This window comes from Schistocerca americana, chromosome 2 (assembly GCF_021461395.2).
Source record: "Schistocerca americana isolate TAMUIC-IGC-003095 chromosome 2, iqSchAmer2.1, whole genome shotgun sequence".
NCBI classification, from domain to species: domain Eukaryota; kingdom Metazoa; phylum Arthropoda; class Insecta; order Orthoptera; family Acrididae; genus Schistocerca; species Schistocerca americana.
This window is the reverse complement of record NC_060120.1, coordinates 394,587,661-394,598,097: the sequence shown is the minus strand read 5'-3', so window position 1 is coordinate 394,598,097 and position 10,437 is coordinate 394,587,661. Positions and strand designations below refer to the sequence as shown.

Genomic DNA, 10,437 nt, shown 5'->3' with positions numbered 1-10,437 from the left:
TCAGTGCAATTTATATTCGGTAGTAAATACAATTCACAGTGTGAGGTTAGTCAGGCTGTTTATTTTTCATTAGTCTGTATCCTTCTGTATCTTATGTGGAGTGGTGTAGGCGCAGGAAGGTTGCAAATTAATAAGTACGTGGAGGTTGGCTACTGTATCCCTTTTAATTTCATTTCATTCTGCAATATCTTCAATTGTTCAAAGAGTGCAAGGTTCCTTTGACTTTGGATTAGTTATGCAGTGGTAGAATCTTGGTTTTGTAACGAGTAATGTGATAGAATTATTTGGAAATTTTTGGAAATTTGTGGTAGGGTCTTATGGGACCAAACTGCTGATGTCATCGGTCCCTAAGTTAAACTAACTTACACTAAGGGCAACATACACACCCGTGCCCGAGGAAGGACTCTAACCTCCGACGGGGGCAGCCGCCTGGACCGTCACAAGACGTCTTAGACCGTGCGGCTACCCCGCGCGGCGATAGAATTATTACCTTGAGATTATAAGTTGTGTACAAGTTCGTAATGTTGAATGGATCAATTATAACAACATTTGTGTTTATCTCATTTTGCAGATATGTACTCCCCTTTATTCATAATTTATTCAAATGTGCTTGAGTAGAGTGCCGCCATTTTGTTGTTGTGGTTGCATGCAAAGTAGCTGCTGAAGTGAATGTCATGCTGATGATTAAATTTACGGCCAGTGAGCCATGGTTGCAGCTTGAAGGACAACCTCTTTACATGCCAGCTCGTTTTCAGAAATTCAATAACGTTTGATGAGATTCGTGGCAGTATCGTTGGGTGCTGGTATGATATGTATTGTAGCACATGTCACTGATCTGTTATCATTCTTACATATGAGAGGTTCTAGATCTCAATTAAATGATATATCAGATAATTAATTAAGTTCTGCACCCTAAATTGATTTCTACACAACAAAAGTAAATACCCCACATCAAAGCTGATCGCTATAAGTAATAAGCTAAGATATTAGGACAACCTGTTTGGTTTTAAGAAGTTATTCAGTTACGCACTTAATGTTATTTTATGATAGGGAGGCTATTATCTCTTCAGCTGCATTAGATTTGATGCAAGTGTGTGCTGTGTTATTACTTGATAGGCAACTGTCGCGTCAGATAGTCTTAGAAACTTATTTCTTAGGCACCACATATTTTATTCTGCAGAAGTTTCACTTTTGACGTACCCTTCCAGGTTATTTAGAAATTTGGATCCTTCAGATCATTTCTTGAGCACAAATTTTTTCCCAGCATATTCTAATCAGTGTTGTTTACCAATTTTAGCCCTTTTTATAGCAATTCTCTTTCTTGTGGGTTCAGATTATCTTCAATACACAGATCACTTAAAGTAATTACAATATTTTTGGTTTTATTCATGATTTGTACTTGCGGAATCTATTACTTAAACAACTTGCTAACACGATGTGGTACAGTTCAGTGATACTACAACTGAATTTGATATTCGGAATTAAGAGAGAATGTAGTTTATTTATGTTTAATTTATGATGTAGAGTAACATTCATTGTGAGGCAGTGCAAGACATTAGCAGGATTTGGTGTGAGTTGGGTATGAGCAAAATTTTCTTTTGAAGCCAAGTATGGAGTGAAAATTATCTTTTATTTCTGTAGCATGAAAGTGTATAGGCTCTGATGCGTAGGAGGTCATTATTTAAGTTTTTTGGAAGTGAACTAATGAAATTTCTTTAAATTTTTCTCACTGATATTAATTTTATGTTGTGTTTATGGGAAACATTAATTTTTTCTACTAAAGTAGGAGTTCTTCTCAAGAGTTGATATTATTTATTTTGTATGCTCTGTGTCACCTTTAATCTACATTTTCATACTTTTCTAATGGTACATCATTCATGAATGTAGATGACTGGAGAAGAGTTAGAAATTGTTGTTACTTCATCAGGTTCCAACAGGAACGTATTAGTAAAGGAGGTCATATCTGGCAATTGATGGGCTTAATACAAAGACTGATTGTAATTTGGACCGTAATTCTTCTTGAAAAATCAAAATTTTGTGACTGAAACAAAGCACTTACGAAAACTTTAACCGTCCCAGTCCTCCCTCCTCCTCCATGGAGACTTTCAAAGAAGGATTAGTCTTACAGAGCTAACTGAGGTGGTATTTCTGCGTAATTAAAGAGTGACAAATATGCTAAGAAACTTATAATGAATGACAATCAATTTTTTATTTGCTGATTTTCGTAACCTTTTCTGAACTTGAGCACCCTGTATGGAAATCAAGGTCTGAGGTAATGTGAAAAATACTGAGGGATTGTTGAAAGCACTCAAGTTTTGTGAATAGATGAACATTACTTTTGATGAAGATTTTAGGACTTTCTAGCTGTCTCAATTCAATAACGATATTTTACACATTTATCAATATTTTGCTGTGACAAAGGTTTCTCTGTTGCATTTCTGGGTTTACTGACTCACGATATAAGCGAGACGAATTATTGACTTTTAGTCTTCATTACCTTGACAATTACACTGCTGGTCATTAAAATAGCTACACCAAGAAGAAATGCAGATGATAAACGGGTATTCATTGGACAAATACACTCCTGGAAATTGAAATAAGAACACTGTGAATTCATTGTCCCAGGAAGGGGAAACTTTATTGACACATTCCTGGGGTCAGATACATCACATGATCACACTGACAGAACCACAGGCACATAGACACAGGCAACAGAGCATGCACAATGTCGGCACTAGTACAGTGTACATCCACCTTTCGCAGCAATGCAGGCTGCTATTCTCCCATGGAGACGATCGTAGAGATGCTGGATGTAGTCCTGTGGAACGGCTTGCCATGCCATTTCCACCTGGCGCCTCAGTTGGACCAGCGTTTGTGCTGGACGTGCAGACCGCGTGAGACGACGCTTCATCCAGTCCCAAACATGTTCAATGGGGGACAGATCCCGAGATCTTGCTGGCCAGGGTAGTTGACTTACACCTTCTAGAGCACGTTGGGTGGCACGGGATACATGCGGACGTGCATTGTCCTGTTGGAACAGCAAGTTCCCTCGCCGGTCTAGGAATGGTAGAACGATGGGTTCGATGACGGTTTGGATGTACCGTGCACTATTCAGTGTCCCCTCGACGATCACCAGTGGTGTACGGCCAATGTAGGAGATCGCTTCCCACACCATGATGCCGGGTGTTGGCCCTGTGTGCCTCGGTCGTATGCAGTCCTGATTGTGGCGCTCACCTGCACGGCGCCAAACACGCATACGACCATCATTGGCACCAAGGCAGAAGCGACTCTCATCGCTGAAGTCGACACGTCTCCATTCGTCCTTCCATTCACGCCTGTCGCGACACCACTGGAGGCGGGCTGCACGATGTTGGGGCGTGAGCGGAAGACGGCCTAACGGTGTGCGGGACCGTAGCCCAGCTTCATGGAGACGGTTGCGAATGGTCCTCGCCGATACCCCAGGAGCAACAGTGTCCCTAATTTGCTGGGAAGTGGCGGTGCGGTCCCCTACGGCACTGCGTAGGATCCTACGGTCTTGGCGTGCATCCGTGCGTCGCTGCGGTCCGGTCCCAGGTCGACGGGCACGTGCACCTTCCGCCGACCACTGGCGACAACATCGATGTACTGTGGAGACCTCACGCCCCACGTGTTGAGCAATTCGGCGGTACGTCCACCCGGCCTCCCGCATGCCCACTATACGCCCTCGCTCAAAGTCCGTCAACTGCACATACGGTTCACGTCCACGCTGTCGCGGCATGCTACCAGTGTTAAAGACTGCGATGGAGCTCCGCATGCCACGGCAAACTGGCTGACACTGACGGCGGCGGTGCACAAATGCTGCGCAGCTAGCGCCATTCGACGGCCAACACCGCGGTTCCTGGTGTGTCCGCTGTGCCGTGCGTGTGATCATTGCTTGTACAGCCCTCTCGCAGTGTCCGGAGCAAGTATGGTGGGTCTGACACACCGGTGTCAATGTGTTCTTTTTTCCATTTCCAGGAGTGTATATTATACTAGAACTGACATGTGATTACATTTTCACGCAGTTTGGGTGCATAGATGCTGAGAAATCAGTACCCACAACAGCCACCTCTGGCCGTAATAACGGCCTTGATACGCCTGGGCATTGAGTCAAACACAGCTTGGATAGCGTGTACAGGTACAGTTGCCCATGCAGCTTCAACACGATACCACAGTTCATCAAGAGTAGTGACTGGCGTATTGTGACGAGCCAATTGCTCGGCCACCATTGACCAGACGTTTTCAATTGGTGAGAGATCTGGAGAATGTGCTGGCCAGGGCAGCAGTCGAACATTTTCTGTATCCAGAAAGGCCCGTACAGAACCTGTGACATGCGGTCGTGCATTATCCTGCTTAAATGTAGGGTTTTGCAAGGATCAAATGAAGGGTAGAGCCACGGGTCGTAACACATCTGAAATGTAACGTCCACTGTTCAAAGTGCCGTCAGTGCGAACAATAGGTGACCGAGACGTGTAACCAATGGCACCCCATACCATCACGTTGGGTAATACGCCAGTATGGCGATGACGAATACACACTTCCAATGTGCATTCACCCCGATATCGCCAAACACAGATGCGACCACCATGATGCTGTAAACAGAATCTGGATTCATCTAAAGAAATGACGCTTTGCCATTCATGCACCCAGGTTCGTCGTTGAGTACACCATCGCAGGCGCTCCTGTCTGTCATGCAGCGTCAAGGGTGACCGCAGCCATTGTCTCCGAGCTGATAGTCCATGCTGCTGCAAACGTCGTCGAACTGTTCGTGCAGATGGTTGTTGTCTTGCGAAAGTCCCCATCTGTTGACTCAGGGATCGAGACGTGGCTGCACGATCCGTTACAGCCATGCGGATGAGATGCCTGTCATCTCGACTGCTAGTGATACGAGGTCGTTGGGATCCAGCACGGCGTTCCGTATTACCCTCCTGAACCCACCGATTCCATATTCTGCTAACAGTCATTGGCTCTCGACCAACGCGAACAGCAATGTCGCGATACTATAAACCGCAATCGCGATAGGCTACAATCCGACCTTTATCAAAGTCGGAAACGTGATGGTACGCATTTCGCCTCCTTACACGAGGCATCACAACAACGTTTCACCAGGCAACGCCGGTCAACTGCTGTTTGTGTATGAGAAATCAGTTGGAAACTTTCCTCATGTCAGCACGTTGTAGGTGTTGCCACCGGCGCCAACCTTGTGTGAATGCTCTGAAAAACTAATCATTTGCATATCACAGCAACTTCTTCCTGTCGGTTAAATTTCGCGTTTGTAGCACGTCATCTTCGTGGTGTAGCAATTTTAAAGGCCAGTATTATAGCTTATTAGAGAGTTTGGTAAATCATTTTTCAATGTTAAAAAAAATCTGGAGTTGTGAAAAATTTTGGTTGACTTGGCGTCTTGAGAGATCGTTCTGAGGCTGTTGGTTGGGATTTGGTGGACGACTAGTCAGTGCACAATGGAAGAACTTACAGTTAGCCAAAGGGAGACAAATAGAAGTACGGGAAGATGAGCAAAATTTTGGGTTATGGAACAGTCTGATTCAGATGTCTTGTTAGCTAGTGCTCCTCAAGGAAGTGCTAATGTACTTAACTGCGACGGTACCTTAAGGTTACTGCTGAGTAGCTGCTCTGGATAAAAGCATCCCATACAAGCAAACCAGTTGTACAGTATCTTTACCTGTGGGTACTCGTACTGAGGCTATGCACGAGTCTGTTAAAAGGAACAGCTCGCTGTAGTCATTGGGTCTGCTTTCATTCCCCGCAGCTAATTCGCTGCAGATGATAACATGTGACTGTGATCCTGCGGTCAAATAGTATATGCATTGGCTAGAATTATGAATTAATAAAATACACTGAGGTATAAAATAAAGGATAAATAAATAATTTAAGAAAAAGGGATCTATTGTAACGTCTGTAATTGATGTAGACGACAGAGAATTATACTGAATAATGTTTAGTCAACAAAGGACATCTCAAACAAACCGGAAGTGGTGCTACAATATTCAGTTACAATAAAAACAGAAAATACCCTTATCAAATGCGGTAAAGTAGCGTTGAGAGCGTTACGAGAATGGTAGCAAAACCCCAGACTAAATAGTCATTAAAGACGCGCGAAAACTAAGTCCATTTCGTGATCGGAATGCACGAAAGATTCACCAGTTCAAAATGTTCACCCCGATGATTCACAAATTAACATATGCGATACAAAGAATAGTAACTCATACTTTGTCTATGCGCAGTTTCGTATTGCAAGCGGAAAGAATTCTACTGTGGAGCACATTCAGGATTGTCGAATTACATTGTCCCTTCACAAGTATGAGAGCGGCCGTTCACCGCCCAGAATCAAACACCCACACGACCGAATCACGCACGTTATCACAAACATGTCTACCTCCTTCCAGCACTCGACATACAGTGCCCAGAATCTCGCTTGAGCGCTTCACTCGGAAAGTCTCAGTCCCTAGTTGACTCCAGCAGTGTTCCTCCGCTGTCCAACTCTCATTGGCTGAAGGCCGTCCCCACCAAAAATACATCGTTCTCAACCTCTTCGGACACTACAAATTATCGTTAAATATTGTTTAAACAATTATTTATGCCTTCTTGAGAGTAGCGTATTTCGGCACTATTTACAATAGTGATGACAGCTAACACAAGCGATTGACCACTTTTAAATTAGCACAGTTTTTTAACAGCACTTGCAGCTAACATTTAAAAAATGTTACTAGCAAAATAGTAAAATAGTCATTATATAAAAACACAAGTATGACAAAATATGAGGTATTCATGCTGCATTCATTTGCTGTGGCCAGCCGGAGTGGCCGAGCGGCTCTAGGCGCTTCAGTCTGGAACCGCGCGACCGCTACGGTCGCAGGTTTGAATTCTGCCTCGGGCATGGATGTGCGTGATGTCCTTAGGTTAGTTAGGTTTAAGTAGTTCTACGTTCTAGGGGACTGATGACCTCAGATGTTAAGTCCCATAGTGCTCAGAGCGATTTGAACCATTTTTTTTTCTGTGGAGATGTGGAGAATACGATGTTCTTACGATTATTTCCGTAATTAAAAAGATATAAAAGACATCGTAAATCAATACATAAAATAGGTACAGACACGTAGCTTTCAGGGATGATGGCTGCAGTGCTATGCCAACATCTGAGATATCGTTTGTTGAAATCGCATGAAAGAACTAATTTTTTTTTAAAATTCAGATGTTCATTGTGTAAATGTTTATTCACTGTGAAATATTAATAAAACTACATATTCGGGACGGTATAGCCACCATTGCTGTGCTCCTCTCAGCTCTTTCTTTCTTTCTCACAGCTTCGAATTTTACCATTCTATTTCTCTTCCTCTAAACTAGCTACCTCTTCTATATCTCTTTCACCCCATTCTATCGTCTTATGTCTCTGCTCGATGAGAATAACTCACAAACTGCAAGAACATAACGAGAAAATTCCCAACTAGCAATAAGACTGACATCCGTAAAACAAAAATATGTTTACTTTCATATACATAGTCATTACTACTATTATTATTCTTGATTGTTATAATTATTTTTTGATAGTTGTAATTATCCTTGTACTACTGTTATAATCTCTATTTTTTCTTTAACATTTATACTGTATAACACGTGATATGTCAATAATGTTCTGTACAAACTGAAATTCGTTCAATCTGAGTATGCCTGGTTAGGTGTAAGAGAGGGCCTGAAGGCCCTAATCTTGCCAGGTAAAATAAATGGATAAATAAATAAATAAATAAAACTTCTGTAGTATTAAAGATATTGAAATATTGTCGTGTCACTGGATGTGGCTCATTTTTCTGAGATCGAAAATGTATTCATATTTGCTTTAATATGTAACTGTGATTTATTGTCGAAGTTCATACAGCTTTAACTCAGCTATCTTTAAAATTGTCTGGCACCCCGGCATTTCCTGGAGCATATTCTGCATAAAGGCAATGCTAGCGTTGCTAGTATCGAAATTCCCAGCTCTGGGATTAACGCGTTTCCGGCGACGCGCTCATTGTGTCTGCACCTGGTTGACCAGAAACGGTCAACTAGCCGGGCTGGCAGCGGCGCTCCCTGAGCCCTGGGCTCGATAGCGTCCAGCCATGCATCAAAGTCAGCTGATCCCGTGACAATTCTAGGCGGCCGATTAGCTCCTCTAAATACTCATAACGTTGCGCGCCTCCACTTAATATGGCACATTAGCTCGCTAACTTGGCACATTAAGCAGCACCAAATTTTACACACTTAACATGCATACTAAATACATACAACACATAAATTGAATGCCCCACTTGCATGTCAGAATAATAAAGTATCTATGTGGTTGTGTATGAAATAGCATTTACCTCCTAGGATATGTTATAACATCTTATAAACATAGATTTTCTAATTAAATGCCCAAATAAAAACATTAAAGAAACTTTCGAGTCAACTGGACTTGTATACACGTTTTAGCGCTGTTGCACTCATTAGACAGGACTTTTTAGCTTTTACCACACCGTAGCATTTCACCATCACCAGCAAAACACGCGATCGGCGTTCTTGCGTCGAAGTTTAGATGGATGGCAGTCAAATCATCTCTGACGAATTTAATGTCGCTCTTGGCCACGTACTGCGCCGAAACATACGACAATCTGCAGCCACGGTCAGTGCTGAAGGACGATAGCTGTCGAAATACGACTGTGGTATAGTTACCAGTAATCATATGATTTTCTGAATCCCCATAGATCAGGCAATGAACGCCCTCCCCAGTGGAATCGATACATTCACGAACACGATAGCAAGCAAAAACTGATTTATAATGTAGGCAAAACACTTGATTTAGTTCGACGTTTCAAACGCCCTGTCCTTGTTCCTAATGGAAAACATGTCTTGTACTATGAAATTTTTTTTCGATGCCTTAAATTAACTAACATTTTCTCCATTCAATTTTATAAAAAAAAATGGTTCAAATGGCTCTGAGCACTATGGGACTTAACATCTATGGTCATCAGTCCCCTAGAACTTAGAACTACTTAAACCTAACTAACCTAAGGACATCACACAACACCCAGCCATCACGAGGCAGAGAAAACCCCTGACCCCGCCGGGAATCGAACCCGGGAACCCGGGCGTGGGAAGCCAGAACACTACCGCACGACCACGAGATGCGGGCTCAATTTTATCGCCTCCAACTTTAGAACTAATACTACCCTGTGCAGAAATCACCCATCAAACTCTCCTTTTCTCAGCAACTAAACTGCTTTAAAAATGCATCAGTATCCTATTTGTATAATAAAACGCTTATCCCTAAAATTATTCTCTTAACATATTACATGCAAACATGTCCAAAGGAACTTTGCATCGTAATTCAGAATAACACAGCCATTGGAATATCGTATATACCCGCCGACACCGGCAAGCGGCTTTTAAGTAAAATGTCTCAGTTCTACGGGAGTATACGTAATGGAGGTTGTAGAGTCATGGTTGACGATATTTGGCAGTTTGTCTCTGACTGGGAGTCATACAAGCGACAGCCAAATGGTAAGGCGCTGCACGCGATAAGCGGCAAATCCGCGCTCGAGTTCCGGTCCGGCGCAAATTTTCGTTGTCGTCATTCCATTATACAGCTGATGGTTGTCCATATTCGCAATTGGGAATACGTTTAATGTATTAAGTAAAAGTAGGTCTTAGCTCCCGATCGGACTTTACTTCGCCTCCCGTTATCACGGTAAAGAACAAGCGGAACATTGCACATGTAAGTGGTAAGGCGTTAGAGATAATTTTGACCGGGATATTAGCAGGCCAACGGCCTTGCCGCAGTGGTAACACCGGTTCCCGTCGGATCACCGAAGTCAAGCGCTGTCGGGCTGGGCTAGCACTTGGATGGGTGACCATTCGGTGTGCCGAGCGCTGTTGGGCTGCTGGCAAGTGGGGCGCATTCAGCCCTTGTGAGGCATTCTGAGGAGCTACTTGATTGAGAAGTGGTAGCTCCTGTTTCGGAAACTGACATACGGGCGGGAGAGCGGTGTGCTGACCACATGTGTCTCCATATCCGCATCCAGTGACGCCTGTGGACTGAGGTTGACACGGCGGCCGGTCGGTCCATTTGGGCCCTCGTGGCCTGTTCGGGAGGAGTTTAATTTAGTTTAGTTTTAGGATATTTGCGGAAGCGGAGGAAGGTAATGGCAAACCACCTCTGCTAGGACCTTGCCTAGTCGGCTACGCACCTCGGAGTATGGGACCTCATCATCATCATTAGCAGAATGTTTGATTTTCTTAGTCCTCTACCAAAATAACAAACATGGAATTTCTTACAAAATATATCTCAATATTTAATCTTAAAAGAACATTCACTCAATTCTATAGTCAGTCTGAAACCGCGCGACCGCTACGGTCGCAGGTTCGAATCCTGCCTCGGGCATGAAT

At 43.3% G+C, this 10,437-nt stretch overlaps 1 pseudogene; it reads left to right on the top strand.

Annotated features, from left to right (window-relative positions):
- Positions 1–9,812: 9,812 nt before the first annotated feature.
- LOC124597445 lies at positions 9,813–9,930 on the top strand (annotated as a pseudogene).
- Positions 9,931–10,437: the final 507 nt, after the last annotated feature.